Source organism: Pelodiscus sinensis, chromosome 4 (assembly GCF_049634645.1).
Source record: "Pelodiscus sinensis isolate JC-2024 chromosome 4, ASM4963464v1, whole genome shotgun sequence".
Classification (NCBI taxonomy): Eukaryota; Metazoa; Chordata; order Testudines; family Trionychidae; genus Pelodiscus; species Pelodiscus sinensis.
In genome coordinates, this window is record NC_134714.1 from 40674214 (window position 1) to 40700403 (window position 26190).

The 26190-nt window shown below is 45.5% G+C and overlaps 1 protein-coding gene across 9 annotated transcripts in view; it reads right to left on the bottom strand.

Moving 5' to 3' along the window:
• Positions 1–26190, bottom strand: part of NRXN3 (neurexin 3) — a 1564511-nt gene that overhangs the window by 921931 nt on the left and 616390 nt on the right. The window lies entirely within an intron of this gene.

Sequence of the window (26190 nt, forward strand, 5' to 3'; positions counted from 1 at the left end):
TGCTTTTCGTGGGGGGGGGGGGGGGGGAGAGACACAGAAACCCAAGGGCCAGATCTCTGCTCTGAATCTAGAAGGTAAGAGGCAAGAATTTGTTGCCCTTTCACAGGGGTGTGGAACCTAAGGCCCAAGGTCCAGATGTGGACCCTAGCTTGCCTAGATCTGGCCCCCAAGGCTTGGGGCTTCCCCACCACAGCATCAGGGAGGAGTGCTGGTGCTCAAGTCCTACAGTCCCCCACGGCCTATCCCCCAACTGGGCTGGAGTGCCAGTGCCAGCTTCCTGCTGTGGTGGAGGAGCCCCAAGCCTCGAGGACTGGAGTAAGGCAAGCCTGGGCCCAATTCAGCCTGCTCTACTTCCCACCCCATCCCTCTCATGCACCTACCATGCTCAGCCCTCCCATCCCTCCCAAATCCACCAATCCCCAACCCACTCCTGCACCCTCCCTCCTGCCCAGACCCCACTCCCCAAGCTTTCTTCCCAGCAACCCCCTCCCACACATTGAATCCCTCATTTCTGGTCCCACTCCAGAGCCTTGGAGGGTCCAAAATTGGGCCCCTTAGTCTCTGGTGTGTGAGGGGAATGTGGGGAGTGCCTTACTGCTTTTCAGTTGGGGGCCATGTTAGTAGAGTTTGGGTTGTTTTTTTGGGGTTTTTTTTTTTTTTTTGCTTCTCACTTCTGTGCAGCGTCCCTAATGAATGTGGGTCAGTCAGTCCTGCCACATCATTTTCAAGGTGGCAAACATTAGGAGGGTCCAAAGCATGGTACCGTTATCCAGTCTGTAGAGAGTGTGTTGCTATGTATGGACTATAGATACATAGCTTGGCTGCAGAACACTTTTCAGTTAATTTGTAAGATTGCCTGGGCTGTGGAACCGCACATCTAACAAGATTACTGCTTAGAGCTTTACGAAGAGGCTGAATGGGAACAGTATAGTAGAAAGAGAGCCTAATTCTCAAAGTCTCCATTTTCCAAGTGAGGAAGGAAAGAGATGGCCTATAAGAGGTCTCTGTATAGGTAAGAATCATGCCCAAAGAGTGGTAAGCGATCATTAGGGTTAACTTGAGCCAAAGAAAAGATGTATTTTCACAAGTTGTTTGAATGCTGAGGAGGAAGGGTATGCCAATGTTGTGAGCCTTGGTGACAGGGAAGATGATGACCATACCAACAGTGATAAGGAAGAGGAGGCAGAAGATTTGCGGGGAGCTTCATTTCCATCTTGAAGGTGGTGATAAGACATCTAACAGCTGATGCTGGAGATGCTGATTAGAGATGGTGTAGTGGGTTGGAGTGGCCTCCCTGAGCCATGGTGGGTTCACCTGGTTGACTCACCAGGGAGGAAGCCAGCAGGCGGGGCCAAGGATATAAAGGGTCAGCCTGCAGGGCCAGGGGGAGCCGTGCCAGGAAGGGAGCCAGAAGCCTTCTCTCTCTGGCCAGCCAGGGAGTCAGCAGCCTTCTCACCCCAGACTGACAGGGAGCCAGAAGCCTGCTAAGTTCAACCCAGCGAGGAACCAGACCTGGGGGAAGCAGACGGCTGGCCAGGGCCACTAGGCCCTCTCCTGGAGGATTACCTAGGAGGCCTGTGTATCTGACCAAAGGACTTCAACCCGTGCAGCACTGAGGACCTGCCCCAACTGAAGGTACCATACAGGGAGGGGAGAAATGGAGCCGGCCCAGGGATAGCTGACCTTGGTCTGGCTGAGGGTCAGAGGTCTGCGGTGTGTACCCCTGCTGACTCCAACATAACAGGTTAGTGTGTTTTGGACCCAGATTCCTGCTGACCCAGCAGCCAACTACTCGGCTGCTGTGAGGGCCCTGGGCTGGCATGTGGTGGTGTAAGGAGGGCCTACATTCCCCTCTGCCACCCCTTGATTGGGTAGCAGTCTCCCCTCCTGCGGTTTGCAGCCACAGGCAAAGTGCCTGAATCCCTCCTGAACAAGGAGACAGACTACTTACCCATGCTTACTGACTGTGGACTGGTTGGTTTGCCCTGCTGCAGCCCTTGCCCTGTGTTAGGGCTGGGCTACTAACAGTTTAATTGATGACTGTCTATTGATTGCTGCTTGTCCTGCACTAAAGTCCTGCACTAAAGCCAGCCTGTGAACTGCTGGGGTTTTCCCATTCTGGATCAGGCTCAGACTTAAACTGTGTGTAGGGGGTTGGAGTGGCCACCCACTGACCCCGAGGGGGATACCCCCTCATTCCCTGGGGTACCCCCGACGGGCTACAGATGGACATGTTGATTTTCTACAGGAAACTAGAGCTGAGTGAGGAAAGCAGAGCTGAGACATTTGCTGAGGTCACAGGATCAAATGAGATCATCTAGGTACAAGGTGTAGAGGAAAAACAGATGGGGAAGCTAGGAACAGTAAAGTGATGACCAAGCCAGTGGATAAATGAGTCTGTCTATTAAACTTCACTGCACTATGACCCCCTTCTCACAAAAAAAAAAATTACATGACCCAGGAGGCGTGAGCTGAAGCACGAGCCCACTCAAACCCAACCACACCAAATGGGGAGCCAAAACCCAAATACTTCAGCCCCCAGCAGTGGACCTATAACCTAAGCCCCACCACGAAGGGCTGAATCCGCTGGGTGTCAACTTTGGCCCCGGATGATGGAGTTCGGGCTTTGGCCCCAAGCTCTAGCCAAACACCAGCCCTGGCAACCCATTAAAATGGGGTTGCGACCCACGTTGGGGTCCTGACCCACAGTTTGAGAATTGTTGATCTATTTTGAAGAACCAAAACCAATAGCAAAAGATGCCCTGAGGTATAAAGGATTATAAAGGTGGCAGATGAAGTCTCTCATGATCAGGATGGAAGGTCACAGAAACAGGAAGGGTACAGAGGCATTAAAATGAAAAGAGCAGGAAAAGGGAAACAAAGGAAAGGAGAGAAGAGAGATGGAATGATCTTCAAAAAGAGAAAATGCTATGAGTGGCAGAAGATGGGGAGAGCTGAGTGTGGCAGGAAAGGGAAGAGCCAGGACAACACAGAATCTGGAGAATGGGAGGTAGCAATGCAAGTGTCTTCATGTGTGTTTGTATAGCTCCCACCACAACACTCCTAATCTTAACTAGCGATGTTAGATAGCAGATAATAGAAGGTCATATAACCAGATGAATTCTTAGCAGCTAATCAACTATTATATTGTCCCCAGGAGTAGGAGGGGTGGCAGCCAGTGAGCTCTGGCCCCACTCCCAGGAAGCCCCCTGCCATCCCATGCTGCTGCCTTAGTATCAGAGGCAGCATTGCAGGGTGCCAGGCGGGAGCTGGTCCACGAAGGAATCCAGTTTAAAAACTAGCTCCCTTCATGGACCAGCTGCCTGTCGCCCCATGCTGCTTCCTCTGATATCCATAGGAAAGCACCCAGTGCAGGGTGGCAGCAGTCCCTAACCACAGGGGGTCTGAGCTTCCCATGGATAGAGGCTGCTGAGGCTACTGTAGGGGGGAAGGGATGAGGGAGGCTGTTGACTACCTGCTGACATCCCTAATCCTGACTGAGGTGTCAGGGTACTACTGTAATATAATTTTTTTTAAAAATTAATGATTAGAGAAAGGAAGATGTGCAGGATATGAAGAATATGGTAAGTTCAAGTCAGTGGAAGGAAGTAGGAGGAAAATCTATGTGGAAAAGTTTAAATGGCCATGAGTATTGCAAGGCAGATTAAATCACAGATTACAGGCAGTCCCCGGGTTACGTACAAGATAGGGACTACAGGTTTGTTCTTAAGTTGAATTTGTATGTAAGTCGGAACTGGCTCCAGATTCAGCTGCTGCCACTGAAACTGACCAGGGGCTGACTACAGGAAGCCAGAGGCATAGTTGCTCTGCCCCCAGCTTCCTGGAATCAGCCTGATCAGTTTCAACAGATGCTGAATCTGGAGCCTGGGACAGAACAGCTGGGGCGCTGCCCGGTAGGTTCCCACAGGACCAACCCGGCAGCACCCCAGCTGCTCTACCCAAGGCGTCCCGCAACAAAAGCCTGGTCTGCTGGGGGGGGGGGCGCACACTAGCTGCGCCCCCTTCCCCCCCAGCAAACCAGGGAGACCCGAGCAAAGCCGCACAGGTGGAGGGACCACGCTGTCCGTGCGGCTTTGCTCTTGTCTTCCTGGGGTGCTGGGGGGAGTCCTCCCCCAGCACACCAGGGAGACCCGAGCAAAGCCGCACAGGCGGAGGGACCCTGCTGCCCATGCGGCTTTGCTCCTGTCTCCCTGGTCTGCTGGGGGGGTCCAGCAAAGCCGCTGGACCCTCCCAGCAGGGTGTCCCTGGTCTGCTGGGGGGGTCCAGCGGCTTTGCTGGACCCCCCCAGCAGACCAGGGGGACAGGAGCAAAGCCGCCCAGGCGGGGGGAGTCCCACTGTCTGGGCGGCTTTGCTCCAGGGCAAACGAGCAAAGCCACCCAGGCAGCGGGACTCCCCCCGCCTGGGCGGCTTTGCTCGGGTGTCCCTGGTCTGCTGGGGGGGGTCCAGCAGCTTTGCTGGACTCCCCCCCCCCAGCAGACCAGGGAGACCGGGAGAAGCTTTTCTCGCCCTGGAGGACACGGGTGGCGATCCGCCGCCCGTGAGCTCTGGGGCGAGAAAAGTCCCATTCCTAAGTGCGGATCCAACATAAGTCGGATCCGCGCAAGTCGGGGACTGCCTGTATTGACCATTGACATCCAGCGATTAGTCATTGAGGAAACAGTCAATGCTTTGGAGGGTGTTTAGGCAGTAAATTGTGTAGTGTACATGGCAGTGGAAAGGAAGAATTGGCAGGAAGGGCACAAGTATGGAGAAGCAAAGTCAATGACACTTCTGTTTGTCAGTCTGTAACATGATAACTTTTGAAGACTAATGAATTGTGACATTACAGGGAATGTTTTTAGGCACTCATAGGCAAGCTACAACCCCGATTTCCACACAGTGCCAATTTGGTGCTGCAGGCAGAGGACTGTGACGTCAGAAGTAATTCAACCAAACATCACTCCCTCCCTCCAGTTGAAAATGCAGGTCAGTATTGAGGTGTTCTGGCAGAGTTGAGGGGCATGGGGACTCAGGACTGGAACAGCAGGGGCTGCTTTATATCAGGAGCTAAACTGAATGATTTGGAATGAGGCTGGAGATTTGCACTGTGGCTCCCTTACACCATCCCTGGTTTAGGCAAGGTGATTTATGTTTGCTTAGTTAAAACATCTACTTAGTATGCGTGCCTTCCAAGGTTAAAGAGCTTGGACTGCTTGGATTTGCAATAAGAAAAGTGTAAATAGGAGTACAGTGGGATGGTTTGAAGACAAATGAAATCAGCAGGAGAGCAGAATGTGAAGTCAGTATATGGAACTGGCTGCAATCAAAAAGATTACGATGGCGAGGACGTTGCAGAAGACAGACATGACAGAATGCCAAAAAAGTCATACAAACACAAATAGGTCAGTCAGACACAAAGGTCAACCACCAGCTAGATGGGGCACCTTGTACACAGGGACATAATAAGTCTGGGCTTAATGGAGGAACAAGCTATGGACAGAAATGAATTGAGACTCTGTACCATTTCCAATGTCTGAAAAGATGTTCTGTGATGAGGAGAAGACGACGACAAAATTGTTTTGGCTCATCTAAACCGTGCCCATTTATTTGTTGCTACAGGAAGCAAGATTCTTCTACCTGTAACACCAAATGGTCACCATCAAGAGAAGAGGTAAGAAAGGCAGACAGCAGGCTTAGGTTACTGGAAGATATGTGAGATGACTGGCTTAGTTCCTCTCACATTAGAATTTTCCTCCTCCAGGCCAAGCACTGCCAAGGGGAGAGATGAGCAAAGGAGGCAGTAAAACTAGGGTTAGCAGTTTTGTTACTGAAGGGATTGAGAAATGACTGGCTGAGTTACCTCTGATGTCACAATGCTATTGTTCAGGCTTCTCTGCCTGCATTACCAAATGGGAGCAGTCAAAGGGAAGAGAAAGAGAGGAGCAGCTTCAAAAACTTAACAATATAACTGAGATTTACAGGCAGTATCCTGTAGAAATGCTACAGGTTCAGGGATAATGATTATGTTTCTGTCCTTCCCTCCACCTGTGATAAAACAACAAAGTCTGTGATCTTCTAGCTGCCTATTGGTACCACTAAGAAGCAAATAAAAGTTTCAGGTTCAATCTCCACTAGAGTTATCCTCACCCAGGGTGCTCAGATAATATAGGAATAGGGGCCACGGACATACCTAGCCAAATTTTGCAGATGACCCATTGGGTAAGTGATGTTCAGAGAAATGCCTTGTCCAAGGTCACAAGAGAAGTCAGTGTCAGAACCCAGATAGTCCTGCTGATTGTGGGGGACAAAAGAGGCAACTGTCCCAATCTCTGGCAATTTAAAAGAGCCCGGGCACCAGGCGCTCCATTGTAGCACTGTGGTAGTGGCAGCGACAGGGAGCCATGGGCCTTTTAAATCTGGATAGCAGGGGAAGGTACCCTCCAGGCCCCACCCCTTCCACAGGCCCGGAGCTGGACCAGGACCCAGCAAAATCTGTCAGTCACCCTGAACCCAGGAGACTGTGGCTATCAGTTCTGACACATCTGTCCCCCAGAAATCAAAAGGGAAGTTCTTAGTGTACAAGGAATGAGGTATTTTTTCACACCAATGAAACTGCATGTGCAGCTACAGCTCTGACCAAGATATGGAGGATTGCAGCCGTGAGGAGCACAGCTAGGGTAGGAATGGAAACATAGGAGTCAGGACTAAACAGGTGAAGAAAATCAAAGAGGAGAATAACCCAAAAAAATCAATTTCTTGTCATCAGGGTGCTGGATATTAAAGGTTCCCATATGGAACAACTATAACTAGGATAAACAGGACATAAAATTCCCACTGGACTCCACATGCTCCCAGAGAGAAATTGCAAAAAACAAGAAAAAAATGGAAGCATAAAATAAAGTTATTAAAAATCTGACAGTACTTCAGTGAGAAAACAGTTTGGGCTTAAATGCCTAAGCAATGAAAAAGACCATTTCACAGAGTCCAGAATTCTGACCTTTATTTTCAACATGTTCTTTAAAAAAATGGTGTGTGTCAATTTTTCCTTGGGGAATTTGGTTTGAGGTAGGTTTTTCCTCTCTTCGTTTTTTACCCAGTGTCTGACCTGCTAATAATGGGCACGTGGCCACATAAGAACCAAAAATGGGTCCCCCATCCCGGCAGCCTCAGAGACACACCAAAGACTGAATAGCTGGGTACAGACTGAATTCCTCTCTCAACTCTACACTTGCTTTATCCAAGTCAGACTGGAAGGGAAGCAGGGGGGAAGCTCTGTCTCAATGTTAACATATGATGTACTTGTTCTATGGATAAGCAGAAGGTTTGGATACAGCCAATCCTTCAACTATGAGCAAAGCTATATAAAACTCTCATAAAATAAAAATTAAATAAGCAAAGCGAATCTGACTTTATATAACACCCTCAGGCCTGAGACATATCCCAAAGTGCTTTATACTGACCTATTCACCACTAGGTGCAGAAATTGCAACTGTATGCGGCCCTCAGCATCTATACACACCCAGCCTTGGACAACAGAGCACATTATATGCAAACAGGGAATGTTAGTTAGGCCTCCGAGATTTTCCACTTTTCATCTGGATATAGACATGCCAGCCCTGGATAGGAATTCAAGGACCAACTCTAGGACTCACATGCAAGACATTAAGGCCCGGAGGGAAGCTGCACCAAGTTATGCTGATGAGAAGGGTTTTTTTTAAAAACTAGGAAAGTTATATTTCCAATGGGAACTGATCCAATTTCTGGCACAGGAGGGACTTTGTTTTAATTTGTATATGTAAATGCAACTGTTTCTCAGCTGGGTGAAAGGCTAGTTGTGCTGTGGGTAATGTATACAGAGGCATGGTAATTGCAGATATTATAAACCTGCTGATATCAAATAACTGTGTTTGTCTTTCTACATTATTTATTCCAAAATTACCAGCTAAAAATAAAACTGTTATTTCCCATTACCTAAAATACTGCAGGTGGATTTCAGAAAATGAGTAACTAACAGCCCTTGTAAGACCTGAAGTTGGTTCCCAGGTGCTGTGCAAGCTTCTGTACACTCAGTTCTGCCTTTCCCGACCTATCATCCCGCACTGGTTACTGCAGTCTTGGACTCTACACATAAATGTAGATCTAGTTTAATCTAAAGGAATCCCTCCTAAAGGCTCATTTTACTTGTGACCAAGCAACGTTACAACTCCCAGTGTGCATTCTACCACAAAGCTACCCTTCCCTCATTCATCCAGCACAGAGCTTATATCAAAGATCATGTTACACACTCTATGGAAGGACTTTCAGTTGTTCCCTATGCTAGCACACAGAGGGCCCAGGCGGAATGAGATTGCTCTGTAAACACTGACATTTATGGCTATGCAGTTGAAGTTATAAGAAATTTGGAAGCTACTAGACACAGGGGTTTAGACTGGATTATCAGCTCAGCCTTAACTACAGATTTACAAGTAAGGCTGCAAATGTCCTCAGACATTAATAATGCTGCTAAATTACAATGAGTTTTAACAAATTTCCAGCCTGGAGGGAAAGGAAACCCCAGAGACAGACTTGGAATGGTTATATTTTTACTGGTTAACACTGGTAAATATCAATTTCACCATGCACAGAAACCAATGGAAAAATATTTCCTATGATATTATAGAAATGTACATATAAGCATACTAAGACAAATGCTGATTGATAACTTTGTTTGATTTAAGGATATTAACTTTAAATATTTTGATATGTGGTAGTTACAAATATTGCTTTTGTGGTTATAAAGCTATAACATTTTAAACCTCATTGCCTACTGTCATTAAATAATTATCACCTGAACCCTTACTGTCTGACCCCTCTTCCCCCACTATTTCCCATAAGAACAAAAATTTAAATGGATAAAATAGAAAAAAAATGCTTCAAAATAAAATTTCAAAATTACAGAAACCGAATTCAACCAAGCCTATCCACACACGTACTTCCAAATGGAACCAAGTACGTTTTCAGCCTCTGCTATGAAAGATTTCACAGAAAAGGTCCTGTTTTCATGTGATTTTTGGGAGGAGGGGGGATGGGAGAAAGAAAAAGATCCCCACACACAACTTCATGTAGCATAAACATGCACCCAGCTACAAGCCAAGGGACCATGATTTCTAATCTCATCTGTTCTACTGACAATATTTCTGTGCCTTTGTTATTAATCAATGTCCCATACATTAAGGGGACATACTATCATTCATTCATTTTTACACACAAAATAAATGACAGTTTTACACAAGGTCACTTCAAGGAGAGCCAGGAATGAATTCATAGATTTTCAGAATGGACTATTATGATGATCTAGTCTATCTCCCGCATAACGTAGGTTAAAGAACCTCTCTTCGTAATTACCGAATCAAGCCCATAACTTCTGCCTGAATGACTTTTTAGAAGGACATCTAGTCTTGATTTAAAATCTTCAAGTGATGGAAAATCCATGACATCTCTTGGTAAACTGTTCCAATGTTGAATTTCTTACAGTATTAAAAATGTGTACCTTATATGTAGTTTCAATTTATCTAGCTTGACTTCCAATCATTAGATACCATTATGCTTTTGTCTGCTACATTAAAGAGCTATCACTATATGAAATTGCTTCCCCATGTAGGTGCTTGTACGTGATCAAGTCACCACTTAACCTTCCCTTCAATAAACTAATGAATTGAGCTTCTTTAGTCTCTCACTACAAGGCACATCACGCAGACCTCAAAATCACTCTGCTTATTCTTTTCTGAATTCTTTCCAATTGTTCCACATTATTTTGAAGTGCGGATACAACAATTGGACACAGAGCTCCATTAATTATCTCATTAGTATCATTTAATGAGATACTACTACCCTGCTACTCCTGCTTTATATCCCCCTGAATACACATCCAAGTGGAAATGGTGATCCACTATCACCTCTACATCCTTGTCATGGTCACTGCATACCAGAGTCCTCCCAGTTTATACGTATGACTTACATTCTTTGTTCCTAGATGCATCTGGCTGTGTTAAAAATGCCACACCAAGAAGTCCAGGTAGATCTGCATAATTGATATGTTCCCCGTCATTATTTAATCACACTCCAAAATTGTGTCGTTTGTACATTCTGTATTATAAAATAACACCATGGAAGCCCCATGTTCTCCACTGTAATATGATTATGAGATATTCAGTACAAAGTATAACTTGTGGGGTATCATTTGAGAAGTTATAATCTGTTGAACATTACTACCTTGTTGAATTATGTGTGTTATGATTGCATGTGAGGTCATGAAGTATTGCTATATGTTTGGTACTGAAATACATGATAAGTGAGAAATGCCCTCAGTTGTTGCCTTTCAATGGCAACAAAGGAACAACTGACAAGACGGATTTACATGAAGACCAACCAGATGTGCTGGTGGCCCATCAAGAATTCACTCTGTCAGACAGTCCCCATAGGAGGTCATGTACACAATGGGGGCTGCCTAAACCTAATCCCAACATCACAGGAAGGATCTTTCTAGAATCTGAGCAGAAAGTATAAGTGGAGGTCCTGGCATCACCACTTGGCCTTTCTCTTCCCTCATCTCAATACCTGAAAGATGGTCTTGAAGACAAAAAGTCTTTGAATTTGGGAGATTGGTTCCAGGATGAGAAGACAGCCAATGTTACTGTATTAAGAACTGTGAGCTGCCTGTAACATCAAGGTGAGAAACTGGTTGATTCAAATACTGCTTAGTGTGTAGAATTTAGATTGCAATTTTCTTTCTTATGTAACCAACTCTGGTCTCTAGTCTTATAATCACTTAAAATCCATCTTACTGTAATTAATAAATCTATTTTATATCTTATCTAAAACAGTGTGTTTTTGGTTGAAGTGCTTGGGAAATCTCAGCTCAGGTTAAAAGGGCTGTTACACATTCACTGTGCTTTGCTGGAGTGCCAAACTAATTGATGAGCTTGCACTGTCCAGGAGAGTCTTCAGTAGTGTAAGAGTAAATTTCTGGGGTGCAAGGTTGGGAGCAGAGGTGATATGCTGACGCATCTCTGCATAAAATTCACCAGTGTTTGAGAGAACCTTCATGCAATTTAGGTGGGTGCAGGTCTCCACATGCTGATGGATGAATGATCATAGGGTATGACAGGACTTGCTGCTCACATCACATGATACAGCCCAACCTGGAGAATCACAGGGGTACAGAAGTCCCACAGTTATAGGTTGTACCTCGGGATCCCGTTGCAGTCATCCATAATTTTTAACTAGCAATTACTTGTTTTCCTCTAGATCACTATTCAGTATTGGGCTCAGAAAAGCTCCCCGAGGGATCCCATTAGAGATACACCCACTCATTTCATTTCCCCTTTACAATTAAGTTTTGAGATCTATCAGTTGATTAATTTTTAATCCACTTAATAGGGGCTGCACTTTTTTTGTATAGAGCTCATTTGTTATATCTTGTTCTTTCCCTCCCAAGGAATAGGTCCCAGTTCTCTAATATAACAGATCTAAATTTCTTTAATTAGCCACTTTGTCTTTCATAAGGAACATATCAGATTATACTTAAAAAAACAACAAATAGTCTGGTAGCACTTTAAAGACTAATAAAACATGTAGATGGTATCGTGAGCTTTCGTGGGCACAGCCCACTTCTTCCCATGAATACTCATGATACCATCTAAATATTTCGTTAGTCTTTAAAGTGCTACCAGACTATTCGTTGTTTTTAAGTTTATCCTGCACAGACTAACACCCCCTGAAGATATCAGATTATGTTCTTGTTAACCTACAACAATGTGCTCTGTCACCTTCAAATGGATACACCGTATTATGATGGTCTATACTATTATGGTTACCACTTTTACAAGATAATGCTACAAGATAATGATACAAGTTTAATAAATATGCCTTGTGAGGTATCATTTGAAAACGCAATCTGCTGAGCAATAATATTGCCGTGATATGTTCCCGAGTTAGACAGGCAAGTTCAAATAATTTTTCAGACACAAAGACACACTGGCATCTAGTCAGGTATCAGCAAAGTCAAGTGAGCTCTTACTTAAACAGCCATTCTCCAGCAAAAGGAATGTGTGAAAGAGAAATGTACATTTCATCTCAGGTACTCTTCAATCTCATCTCCCAAAGAGACTACCTGTCACATGCACCCTAGCAGGGGCTAATCCTCAAAATGGGGAGAGTGATATAAGAATAAGAGGTAGTGGCCTCCAAGTCATCTCTCCTATTTCCATCTTTTTGCTCATGACATGAATGACTCTCCAAGACTGAAGTAAGGGGTAAGGGTCTCAGGCTAAAAGAAGGCCGAGACTGGTAAATTTGTGGTTACATTCACTTACCTTATCATCGGATTAGAGTGCATGGGAAACCCCATTTGGTATAATAAGGCTGGTACTTCAATCAGTTTCCTTTGATGAAATGCTTCTGTGAGTTCGCATTGTTCAGTAGTGTGCTGCACAGTACAAGCCACACATTTCTGGGGGGGAACAAGGCTGGAACTAAGAATTTGTAGGCGTCTCCCTGCAGTTTACTTCATGCATGTGTGGTCAGAGTGCTCATGTGTTTAGCCAGGAGTGAATTTGCAGGCTGAAGGCAGTGTGAGCAGGATAGTACTAGATGTTATGGCAGCAAAGCAGTACAAAAAGCACTACAGCGTAGAGAATAATGGGGACACAGCTGTTCACTGGTCCAGATTGTGCCCTGAATGATGTAACAAATGTATCAGGAGTGCGGAACTTTTTTGGGGGGTTGGGAGCTGCTGATCCACACACAAAAAATCAGTTGTGGGCCACTCACAAGAGAGAAACAAACACTCCCTAACCCTCACTACCGTGGCACCCTGACTAACAAGGAGAAAGACACTCCTCACATTTCCCTCACACACCATAGCCAACGGGGCCCCAGCCTAGTAGATATTGTGTGCTCCAGCCCACTGGTGGGGCAGCAAAGGTGCTGGAATTCCAGTGCGGGCTCTCCAATGGTGGGGGGAGGGCCCCTAAGCCTCAGGGGACAGATCCAGGCAAGCCGGGGGTTGCATCTGGTTCCAAGCAAGCCAGGGGCTGCACCCAGCCCCTGGGCCTAAGGTTCCCCAGTCCTGACATATCTGCTAGTTTATAATAGTATCCATTCTAAGAGATTTTACTTGAGCTCAGTTCATGCTTTCCTAACCAGAGGTGTCAGACTAAATCCCGGCAGATAACCCACTGCAAGAGTGCACTTAAACCTTTGTATTCTGGGTGTCCCTAATCTGCGAACACTCATGGTAAACAGAAGGAAGCACCTCTGTGCCCTGCTGCTCCCATCCCCCGCAGGTGGGGGAGTGGCAGCCGCCGAGAGCCACTTCTCCTGAGGCTTTTCCTCGCTGTGGAGAATGGTGCCTAGAAGAGGCGGGAGATACGGAGCCAGGTTTGCTCCTGGGAGCAGGGTGGCAGTTAAGCACCCCACCCCCAACCCCTCACACCCAGACCCCAACAGCACCATCCCTAGCTTGGCAAAATCTTTAATCTGGCATACCCTGCTTCCCAGAGCTGCCAATTAAAGAGGTTCAAGTGTATAGTTACACCAACACACAACACTCTGCTGATAGAAAAGGATCCTAGGAATCCTGATGCTCAGTCTCTTACAGCTGTATCATAGTTATATAACAGGCAAAGCAGTGGTAGACAACCTGCAGCCTCTCCAAAAGTGCTGGGAGGGAGGGGGAGCCATAGGAAGTGCAGGGCTCTGGTATCCCAGTGTGTGACATACATGGGGAAAGGCAGCCAGGGGTGCTGTGAGCCACAGGTGGAGCCTCAGTGGGCCTCATGTGGCCTGCAGGTTGTCCACCACTGTTCTAACTTAATATTGCCCAAACTGTGTGTTAGGACCCAAAAATGGGTTGCGAGAATGTTTCAAGGAGACCTGGGGCAGCTGCTATCCCACACCTCCTTGTTCCAGGCCCTGAAACCTCTGGGATCCCAGTGTCATTCAGATTTGGCGTAGCTAGCACAATGGGCATTCAGATAAGCCAAATCCAAGTGGCACTGCAACCCCATGCAGGCAGCTCACAACCCCACTCTCACAAATTTGGTATGGTCAGGTGGGTAGGATTGCCAGATGGTTTAACCAAAAAATACCGAACAACCCCTCCCTCCCTCCCACCCCCCAAAAAAAAACCACACCAGGGAAAAAATTCTGTTGAGGGAAAAAAATGTGGAGGAGACCAAAGTTGTTGAGCAAAAAAATAAAACAGCATTAAAACAGCATGGCTCCTTTCAGTGCATGCAGTGTCAAAATAGGGATAGGAACAGGGGAGCAGTTGAGCACTAAGACCCAGGTAAGGCATTGCTTCCCTTTGGTCTTTAGGCTTTTTGCTGGAGGCCATTTTGTTTTCTTGATCAAGCCAGAACACAGCTTCCCTGTGGAACCAGGTAAGCAGGGGATCCAGGGGTGGGAGGCTGGGTGCATTGGCAGACTGGGGGGGGGGAAGGCATCGGAGGACTGGGGGGAGGCTGGGAGCTGGGCCCAGTTGCTGATTGTGTCCTAGGGTTGCCAGGTGTCCGGTATTTTTGCCTCCTGGCAGGGGAAAAAACCCAGAAAATACCGGACATTTTAGGTGTCCAGTATTTTCTGATTTTTTTTAACCGGACAGGAGGCAAAAATACCCGACTGTCCGGGTCAATACCAGACACCTGGCAACCCTACAGGTGGGCGGGGTCAAACCTGAGCAGTGCTGTAGTCCGGGAGGTTGCAGCTCCTGGAGTTGAGAGCCACGCCTGGCTAACCCCGCATCATAGGAGATGCCACAGAAGAACAATACCTTAGAGAGAAAGTGTATGGAAAGTAGAATTTGGTAATAAAGATATATCAGAAGCAAATAAGAAACCTCATGAGTGTGTCTCTTCTAACTCTCTCTTCTCTCCAAAGTATTTTATGAACTAGAATCCAATGAGCCACAGGATTTGGTGGGATAAAACATCAAATATCAGAAGCATCTTGCTAGAACACATATTGCCCATCAAGCACTCTGGATTAACAGATCTTCAGTATTGTGTGAAGGGAAAAGGCAGAGTAGTGAAGTGCTAAGAGCAAAGAACAATCACGTGATCTGGTTCTACTCCCACTTCTGCCACTGGCCTACTTATCCTAGGCTGATCACTTTCCCTGTGAAGAAAAACACTGCAGAGCTCAAAAGCTTGTCTCTTTCACCAACAGAAGTCCATCCAATAAAAATTATTACCATCCTCATGTTCACAGAACCTGCCCTTAGATGCCAGGTGCAATTATCAAAGGTTCAGCCAGAGACATGATTAGTATTATTATTTTTTCTGCTGTAGCCATTAATTTATGGCTCTTTAAACTTCAGCTAGGAGCTCAGAATAGAGGCAAAACTCCTTTGCCTTCCTCCAATGTTGAATTTGGAGAAGCCCAGAGCTGGTTCTAAAGTCTGTAAGTCTTGCCTGTGTCTTCTTGGTGTCTGGTTGCAAAACAGCATTTTGGTGCTGAACATTTACATTCCAAACATAGAAATAGACGCTATGTGGCGCTGTGGAACAGATTAGCATCAGAAAGCCTTCCTTTAAAGTCTGTGCAGCATGCTGGCAACAGAACGTTTTAGATCAGTGTTTCTCAAAGTGGGCCACCGACACCACTCTGAGAAAGCTGCTAATGGGCCACTCCGCTTTGTTTTCTTGCCGGCTCCACGTGGCTCCCCTTGGCTGCAAACCACAAACCAGAGCCAATGGGAGCCATGAGGCTCCATGGCTGCAGAGCCAGTAAATAAAGTGGAGCAGCCGTTCAACAGCTTTCTCAGAGTGAGCCCAGGGCCCACTAAGAAACACTGCTTTAGATACATGAAGTGTTATTAAAGGCTTGTGGTAAATACTTTTCAAAGGGTAAGATCAGTATCCCCAGACCATACAGCTCAAGCACAGACCATCACAGGATATGGCTAAGCTAACAATTGTCCACACGGAAAAGGCTTATGACTGGTGCCGTGCCACAGTGTGAGAGAAGGTCTTAGTGTAACACCAAGAGGTGGAACTGAACCTAGGACTGCTGGAGTTTAGTGCATGAGCCTCTACTACATGAGCTAAAAGAAAGCTGGTTCTCAGCCAAGGCCATAGAGCAAACTCATTCTCTCTCTCTGTAAGTGGTGTAAGCGCCACTACACAGACATCATACCCAGTAGTGTGTGGGTTACATTAGGAGTGCAAATTGTGAGTCAGGAATGAAGTGTATTTTCAAAGTTGGCTGAATTCTCTCAACTGTGTTGTTGGGACAATGTGTGAGAGGCACAACAGCTGAGAGGTTTTAGTACTCTGGCAGCGCAGCTGAGGGGGGATATTGCTTACCCCTAAACTCACCAATAAGATGCCTGCTCTTACATAGTATTATTAGTCCCTCCTTCATTTTAAGGCAGTACTAACATTCAATCAGACCACCACAAACACAATACAACTAATTAAAACTGGTGCAAGGATGAAACTGTCAACTTCTAAAATCCAGAGACTCGGTAGAGGAATTCAGAGTGCCTCTGATGACTCCCAAAATCAGCTGCTAAAACCTGCACTAAGATTCAGTATAATTACTGCTAATACCAGGACATAAAGGGGAATGAATCTATATTTGGTGCAACGTGAATTAGAAAACTAGGAAAGAGAGCAGAGAACAGTCTCAGGAACTGCCAAGCTCCAATAAACTCAGATTAGTATTGTTTAGGGAGGAAGGAGAATAGCCTTGTAGTTAAGGTATTGGATGGGAACTCATTCAATTTGTGGCTCTGACACAGACTCCCTATGTGATCTTGTCAAGACACAATCTTCCTTTGGTTAAAAAAAGAGAGGGGGGAGAGGAGGAGGCTAATAATTTCTTACCTAGCATGGTTATTATAAGGGCAAAGGTAGCAATCTCCCCGAGACACTCAGATATGAGGCATTTCTAAAAAGAAATGCTTTAGTTTGTGCAGGTCTTGATGCAGAAAGGAGTGGGAAAGGTTCTCTGGTTTGTATGATGGAGGATATCCACTCTTAAAATGTAAGATGGGGACAAGATAAATACAGAGAAAATAAAGTCAGACTCCAAGATATTGGGGATTTTGGACACTGCTAACTAGTGGTGCCAAGGGAGTTGTATTGACTAACTCCAGAGGGAAGTGATAAGGCTTGACTTGGTGTTTGGAGTTAGTTAAAAGGAATTATACAGGTGGATCTTTGAAGTTCAGAAGGTCCTGCTCTGACATGTGCTTCCTATTTTCAAGAATATGAAATTTATCCCCTCTAATTTTGTGATTCTGAACGCATAGTACTGACTCCTTGAAGATTAAAGCCACGGGCTAGAACCGTCCTCCTCTGTGTGTGGAAAACCAACCAAGACAATATATTGGGGTGGGCAATTTTTGGCAAGGGGCCACTCCAAGATTTTGGCAAGTGGTTAAGGGCAGCACTTTTCTGTGGCGGGGCTGCAGGGTCTAGGATGGTAATTGAGCACATGTGGTAAGGGACTGGGGTGCAGGAAATGCTATGAGGTCTGAGAGGGAGTTTGGGCCAAGGAGATGGTTGTGACCTGGGTCAGGGGATTTAGGATTAGGGAGGGGATATGGGTGCAGGAGAGGATTCTGGCCTGGGGGAGAGGCACTAGGAGGGGGTGCAAAGTCTGGGAGGGAACTGTGACCTGGAAGAAGGGGAAAAAAGGGTGCAGACTGCAGAGGGTGTGGGTGGTAACTTGGGGCAGGGGAATGGGGTGCAGAGTTTGGGAGGGCGTTTGGGTGCAGGAGAGGATTCTGGCCTCGGGGAGGAGTGTAGGAGGGGCACAGGGTCTGTGAGGGAGTTGTGACCTGGGGCAGGGGGTGCAGAGGGTTTGGATGGTGACCGGGGGGAGGGAGTTGGGATGCGGGAGGGGTGGCAGGGGTGCCGGAGACAGGCCTGCTGTAGCCCCAGACCATTTGAAACTGCAGGCTTGTTCTAAGGTTACCAGATGATTTCAAAAAAATACCAGACACAGTTGATCTCAAATGTGGGGGATGGGACCAGCCGAGAGAGGAGCAGGGCTGGCCGGGAGGAGGTCGGGGGGAAGCGGGACTGGCTGGGGAAGATCGGAGAGGGGTGCGGTGGAACAGCTGGCAGGAAGCAGGACTGGCCAGGAGGGCACTGGGGGAGTGGGGCTGGCAGTGGGAGGGAAGGAGGGGACTGGCTGGCAGGGAGCAGAGTTGGCCAGGAAGGGGTCCGGGGAAGGAACCGGACGGTGGGAAGCAGGGCTGGCTGGGAGGGGGTTGGGGGGAGCGGGGCTGGCCAGGGGAGATCAGTGGGCGGGGGGGGGGGGGGAGGAAGGGAGAGAACTGGCCGACGGAAAGCAGGGCTGGCTGGGAGGGGGTTGGGGGGAGCAGGACTGGCCGGGGGGAACCGGCTGGCAGGGAGCAGGGCTGGCTGGGAGAAGGTCGAGGTGAACTGGCTGGAGGGGAGTGGGGCTGAGCGCACGCAGATCTGGGGGTGCTGCCTGTCCTGTGCACAATCCCGGCGGGGCACATGGGCAAGTCTGGCCCCGGGGATTCCATGCTGTCCCATCCTCTCTACTATGTAGTTGTGTACTGGTTGGCTGGTAGATACGCTCACGCAACATGAGCATATCTACCAGCAAGGCAGTACGCAACTATGTACATTATAGAAAATTCTTTGCACTTCTACTGAACCTTCACACAAGGATCTCCAAGGGCACATCTACACTGCAGGGTAAAAGTTGAAATAAGCTATGCAACTTCAGCTACATCAATTGCATAGCTGAAGTCAAAATTGCTTAATTCAGCTTATGGTGCTGTCTACACAGCAGGAAGTCAAAGGAAGAACAATTTTCCTTCAACTTCCCTTACTAGTCATGAAATTAGGGTTATAGGGCTCAGAATAAGAAGTCCTCCAGCTTGATATTATCATATATATAGTAGCCCAGTGTCTGTGAGTCTGTAACGCTGACGTACACGGCCACGCCTCCTGGCCGTGTGCATCAGCACCCTGCTCCCCGTCCCCTCCCTCCGTGGCGTCTCGGCTGAGTGCTGCGCCACTCAGCTGGGCCCCGGCGGGAAGCAAGCGGCGGCAAGCGGCCGTTTGGGGTCTGCGCTCCCCATGATTGGGGAGCGCAGACCCCAAACGGCCGCTTGCCGCCTGGGGCCGAGCTGAGTGGTGCAGCGCCGGTGCCGCTCAGCTGGGTCCCGGCTAGGGTTGCCAGGTAGACCCCGCTAAAAAAACGGACAAGTTTGCCGCCCCACCCCTCTCCCTCGCGGCAGCCCGGCTGAGCAGGCAGCACTCAGCCAAGCCGGGATGGAAGGGGAATGAGAAGGGGGGCAGGGAGAGACGGAGGGGAGAGAGAGGCAGGAGGCGGAGAAGAGAAAGAAAGAGACAGAGAGAGAGGCAGGAGGCGGAGGAGAGCTGAGAGAGAGCGGAGGAGACAGTAAGAGGAGAGAGAGCGAAAGCGAGAGAGCTCAGGAGAGAAGACCTGAAAAACCTGTCTTATGACGGGCTAATTGGCTAGTTCTGAAATAACAGCTTGCTGTGTAGATGCGCACTATGTTACAGTAAAACTCCAATTGTCCGGCATCCAGTGATCCGGCACTCCTGATGGTCCAGCACCAACTGGAACCTGGAAGTGGTCTGGCCAGCTGGACAATTGGAGTTGCTCTGTCCCCGGCTTCCAAGTCCGCAGCTGCTGAAACTGACCAGCAGCTGACTTAGGGAAGCTGCAGGCAGAGCAGGTGGGGTGCTGCCGGGTTGGTCCCGCAGAGTTGCCCTCTCCCATGCTGCGCAGTTCCCAGCCGACCCCCACCCCACCCCAGGCCCTTCATAGCCCCCTTTCCAGCACTCTGGCATATCTGATAATCCGGCACCCCCTGGGTCCTAAAGGTACCGGATTATCGGAAGTTTACTGTACTCTGAAAGTGCAAAAGCGACGAGGAGTCCTGTGGCACCTTATAGACTAACTGAAGTGTAGGAGCATAAGCTTTCGTGGGCAAAGACCCACTTCGTCAGATGCATGTAGTGGAAATTTCCTGCCTCTGGAAATTTCCACTACATGCATCTGACGAAGTGGGTCTTTGCCCACGAAAGCTTATGCTCCTACACTTCAGTTAGTCTATAAGGTGCCACAGGACTCCTCGTCGCTTGTACTTTGAAAAAATGTCAGTTATTCTGAAATAAAGGTGCCGTGAAGAGGTATCCCAAGTGTTGTATAACTATAGAGTAGCTTGGTGTATCCTTAAAAATTAGGTTGACATATCTACTGTGCTCAGGGATGTGAGAAATTCTTACCCCTGAGCATCACAACTATGCCTACCCAAACCCTATATAGATACAGGTAGGCTAATGGAATAATGCTTCCATCAACCCACTTACTGTTGTTCACAAGGAAAAGAACCCCCATTCTGTGTTGTAGGAAAGATCTATGCTATGGATAGTTACATGCCTACAGGGTTGCAGCAGCACCCATAGCGCAGACACAGCCCAAGTTGCACAGTCCCTCTTGGAGGTCAGTGAATGCTATTATCCCTGCCAATTGTAGCACAGGGAAATGAAGTTGCAAGCCCAATGTCATGAAGCAAGTCAGTGGAAAAAGTCACAACATCCAAATCCCAGTCTACAGTCTACCACCGTCTCCTTGATAATTATGTCAGCTCACCCTGGGGACAATTCCTGATATTCTGGAACCTAATAAACACCAAGCCTCTCTCAGAATTTTCCCATGGCTATGAACACTGAAAAGCAGCCCACAGGAGGGAATACAACTGCTGTTTCAAATTCTATATACAGAAAATATTTATTCTTAGCAGGAAACTGGCCTCTTGTCTATTCTGACACTAAATATTTAAATTACAACCTTGCAATCTTTCATTTACACCAGCAATAGAATGATACATAAACTAAACATAAAAGCCAAACTGTTCTGTACAGCAGCCAAACAAAGAACCAACGTTTTCAGTAATGTCGGCCTGATTTTTGCAGTGATGCTGAGCACATGTAGCTCTCCTGCTCTTCAATCAGAGCTGTGGCTATTCAGCAGCTCTGAATACCAGGCCCAAAGTGTCTAAACTTGGATACTCCACATTTTACACCACTTTGGAAAAGTTGGCTCTATTTGAACCGCACAAAGGACCCTCTGCTGACTTACACTGTAGATATGATTCCAGCATGTAGTTACAGGAACATCAAGAATGGGTAGGGTCTTTGCCAATGAAAACCTGCAGGCAGTACAGAATTCTTAAGAGCAGCACCATAATGAAAACACCAAGCTCCAGTAAATATAATCTTGCTGTTGTCACTATGCAGGGAGCAAACTATTTCCAAAATGGCAAGGGCCTTCTGGGATATGGGCTCTGAGATGTGTGTAGTAAGGAAAAGGCTGGGTGTTCAAACATGCCACATGCATCCACCAGCTCTCTGGGGAAGCAGAGGCCCTAACAAGTATCAGGATAGTATTTTCATAAGAAAGCAGGACTTTATCTTTTGAGTTGCACAAAACTCAAGTGCTAGAATCCTGCATAAATATGGAAAATAATTACTGCTGGTTAATGTTGGAACTTGTTCATTACAACCAGACTATTAAGGTAGTTGGTGCCTCTTTTAGACAATGAGAGGACTAAGACAGGGGGTCTTGCAGCCAATTTTGGAAACAAGATTTAGAGTTATCATCGGTTATTGCTAAGTTATCAATAAAGGCAAACTTCAGGAAAGACACATTTTGATTCCCTACAACATGCATGCACCCTGTAAGGAGCAGGATAGGGGTACTCTATCTGCTTATATCTTTTGTATTCATCTTCCTGAGCAGGATCTACATTTAGGTCCCCAACTAGCAGGCACTAATATTCCTGTGGTCTTGAAACCCTTCCAATGAATCCATAGCATACCAGATACCAGTGTGAAGAAAGGATAGTTCTGTATCCCCAAAAGTTGCAGGATATAGTAAAGTGCATTAGACAGAGATAACAGAGGAGAAATTGTATGAATCATGTTACTCAAGAAGAAGCACAAGATGGGAGCAGTAGGCAAGTCAACACAGTCCAAAAATTTGACAGCTACACTCAATGTCCTGAATGGATGAGATTCGAGACACACTAGGTAAAACCAAGACCACAGCAACTCTAGGTTCCAGAAACATCTGTGGAGAAAAGCCTTTACCATCTGAATCCAAAGGAGAAAAAAAGCAAAATTAAAATTCCTTTTGGCCTGTACTATTTCCACACTCTCCTTGTTGGTCTGCATGGTGTACCAACTAAATGCCCGAGTACTTCTACTACAACAGTACTAGGCCACAAGTTTATCTTAATAATGGAATCTATTCCACCATCTGCTGAAAAATCCTACTGGTTACTGCTATTTTATTTTTGAATATTCAACCTGCCATCTTACACTGCCTCCTATAAAGCTTTCCTGGGGAACAGGCGACCAGGCCATGAATTCTATATATTTGGAACTGGAAGAATGTCTAGGAAACTACTCAACTTATATGATGCTGCATAAATGCAGTGTGTTAGAGCTTATGGATAACTGTACAGCAAATGACAGCAAAGAGTCATACAAAAGACAAAAGAGAAAGCAGAGATGACAAGTGGCTGCAATAGATTGGATCCAAAACAAACTAATGGACAGAAAAATCCATGGGTGAAAAATAAATGCAGGATTTCCTCTCACTCAAAAGGGTCAATTAACTCCCCAGTTCTCAGGTAGAATTAAGAAAGAAAGCAAATCTTACTGGTGTGGTGAGCTCCTACTGGCTCATGTATGAGCGATAGTCTTCCTGATATTAACCTTTTCATTTCCAGAGAGCAGCTGAACTCACTGCATCTCCTAGGGAAATCATTTGGAATTCTGGGCCATCACTTCAAAGGAGCAGGATCTGGCCCATAAGTTTTAGACAAGGTGAGTAACAACGTTCTTAATCCTGCCTTAAAAAGGCAGCATGTGTAAATACAGTCAGCTTGCTCTTGCTATTTATAGAGCAGTTTGAGCCACTTTCTCTTTCTCTCCTCTGAACCCTTGGGAGGGAAAGATCAATACAATGATAAAAAGATTAGACAGCCTAAGAGACCAAGTGAATGACTGACAAGCTAGATAGATAGATTTGGAAGAGATACACAAACACATAGCACCATTAAGGCTGATAAACCTATTGACAGATATGCTCTGTGCATACAAACAGAAGGTACACTATGAAAAGGAGCACTAAGCAACCACAGCTGGAGAATTCTACAGAGTAAAGCTCTCCAAGAATTCAGGCATTAAAAGAAAAAACACCCTGTCCACTCCTTTACCCCCTCCCCACAACCCAAACATAGCAACCTACTGCGTTTTTGCGTATAATTTGCTCCTTTATATTCCAAAGCTGCTGCCTTCTGACTTGGCTTTTGTGTGTTCAGATCAAAGCAGCGGCTGCCAGAGCTTTGCCATTGTTTGGGGGTTATTTACAGAAGGGCAGAGAACAATTGTTCTTAAGATACGTGAGATCTCTAAGACAAATAGGTTGAGACGGCTTTAAGTGACTTTGGAAGCCTGCCTTTTCCTCTCCTGCCAGGTGGAGTATATACAATTCAGAATTGCAGAGTCTACATTTTTCCTTTCAACAGTTTATTAAAAAAAATTACTACTGTACTCTGTGCTAATGACCATGTGCCTCTCCAATCCTCCAATAATTTCACTGCCTCACCATTCATTTCAGGTTCTAGATAAAAAATGGACCTCTGCTTTTTAAATATTTACATTTACTTCCTCTCCTCCACCCTCTCCTTCTCTTCCAGCTACTTTGAGAGTATTTCTACACTACAGAGTTTTTCCCGGAAAAAATGACCATTTTTCTGGAAAAACTACACTTATATGCACACCACTATTGTGTTCTTTCATCAAAAAGTCGAAAGAACAGAGGAGTAAACCTCTTTCTACAAGGAAGAAGCCTTTTTCCGACAGCTCTTTCAGAAAAAAGGTGTGTGTGAATGAGGAAGAAGGATTTGTCTTGAAAGAAAAGGCCTCCAGGAAAAAAACACAGGTGCCCTGGTGGCCACTCCGTCTATAGCAATCACAGCTTAAATGTGAGATAGCGTCCAATCAATGTGGACTCTTATCTTATGAAAAAAGCAGATTTCTTTTTCGATGCACTTCGGCAGCGTGGACGCTCTATTTTGAAAGAAGGCTGCAGTCTAGACATTAGTTATCCAACACTAGCCTTCTCTCTTCAGCTGCACAATCTGATCACTGTCAAGAGAAGAGCCTTCTACTCTGCAATGCCTTCCTATAGCTTTTCACCAAGCTAACTTGCCATCTTCTTTCAAGTCTCATCTGAAAATATATTTGCCCTTGACTTGGGTGCATCTTAATTTATTTTCCTACCACTATTAGACCTACTCCTTTGAAGATGAATAGGAGCTTTGTCTTTTCCTTTAGTCAGGAGCAGGATCAAACCCACATCCTGGTGGTGGTGGTGGTGGTGGTATTCCATTCTGTAAAACAATATCTGAATTTTATGAATAAGTTGTAAAGTTAATATGCTGCAAAACACACCACATTCATAAACAGGCAATAATTACATGTGCATTCACATTAAAAATGCACAAATCTGTGCAATAATTACTAAACCTATTTCCAAGTGCTTAAAGAAAGAAAAATGTTTGTATCATCTAAACACATTCCAAAATGAGAAATCAGTTATGTGACATTTAATGTGCATCTGTAGTTGCCAAGAAAACCCACAAGAAGCACATGTTACAAGGTTCCCTGAAAATAAGAAAATCATATGGACAGTTTGAATGGACCTTTTGTTTAGAGTGCAAACAAGTCCTAGGCTCACCTGGAGAGTTTACTGAAAAGTTAGGGTTTTAAATTTAAGTCTCAGTTATCCCTAACACAGAGCAATTAACAAATAGGTTTTGCTGCAGATTTCATTGCTGTCATGACACAGGAATTATTATCTCCAATTCTCAATATAGGTAAAACATCTATTTTATTTATAGATATGATTATGCGTTAGAATTCAATGTAACTGTAGTTTGCCATGATATATAATTAAATGTTGGTTCTTACAGAGATCTATCTTGTTGATATTCTTACAGACCTGGTTCAGTTTCCTTTTTCTATTCTTGCATGTGTTTTTTTAAAATTGTTGATAAATTCTGTAAATTTATCTATTTAAAATAATTTTTCCTCTATCCATTGTAGCCTGCTTTATTTAAAATTCCTGGATATTAAGCATATAACAGGTCCCAATCCGGCAAAGTTTTGCTTTCATGAATAATGCTTAAAATCATAAGCAATCCAATCAATGTTAACAGGCCTATTCAAGGTTGTAAGAAATGTGCTCAGGACTAAATCTGCTTTTAAGACTGGATTTACACTGTCACCTTGCTCAACAATATGTTACATACATGTATCACGTAAATATATGTAACTCTTTGAAAAATAGTAACCATCATCATTAGTCAGTCTTTCAGACATAAAGCAATTCTTTTGCTCATTTGAGTAGAATATTGCACACTTGTTTTAGTCTTTGTAAATATTTCCAGCTTTTCCTCCCCATTTTACATGTTTCTTTGTACTTAAATTCAGTTTATATTTGCTATCTTTCATGCTACTCCTTACTATTGTTGTATTTATTAATGAGCAGGTACTATTTTATCCAAATAACTATGCACAACATTGCACATACATTGCTGAATATATGTGATCAATACCAAATTTTGCAAGAATTTTACTGGCATACATATAGACGCTAATTCTCCTGGCATAATTCCATTGAAGTCAAAAGAGTTATGCCTGCTGAGACTGTTGGCTCTAAGTGATTCCTAAAAACACTGTACCATACAACAGCATTTATGATTACAATGTTTTGGGTGATGAGTTTTTAATATTTTCTTTCTCTAGCACCTTCAGCCTAAAGATCTTAAACACTTTAAAGATATACATTAATGCAAGCTATCAAATCTTCTGGGGATGCAAGTGACTTCACAGAAAAGCTGAGATAAAGATCGATAAGCAACTCACCCACAATACTGCTGTAAAGTACTGTAAGGATTGTTATTGTTTTGGGGTTCTTCCAGTGTTATAGATTTGAAAGAAATCCATCTCCAAGCTCCGTGTAAAGATCATGGCAACATCACTTTCTGAGATCAACCAGGAATGTCTTAAAGTTATTCTTAGAGGGCAAAATTCACTAGCAATGCTTCAGCTATG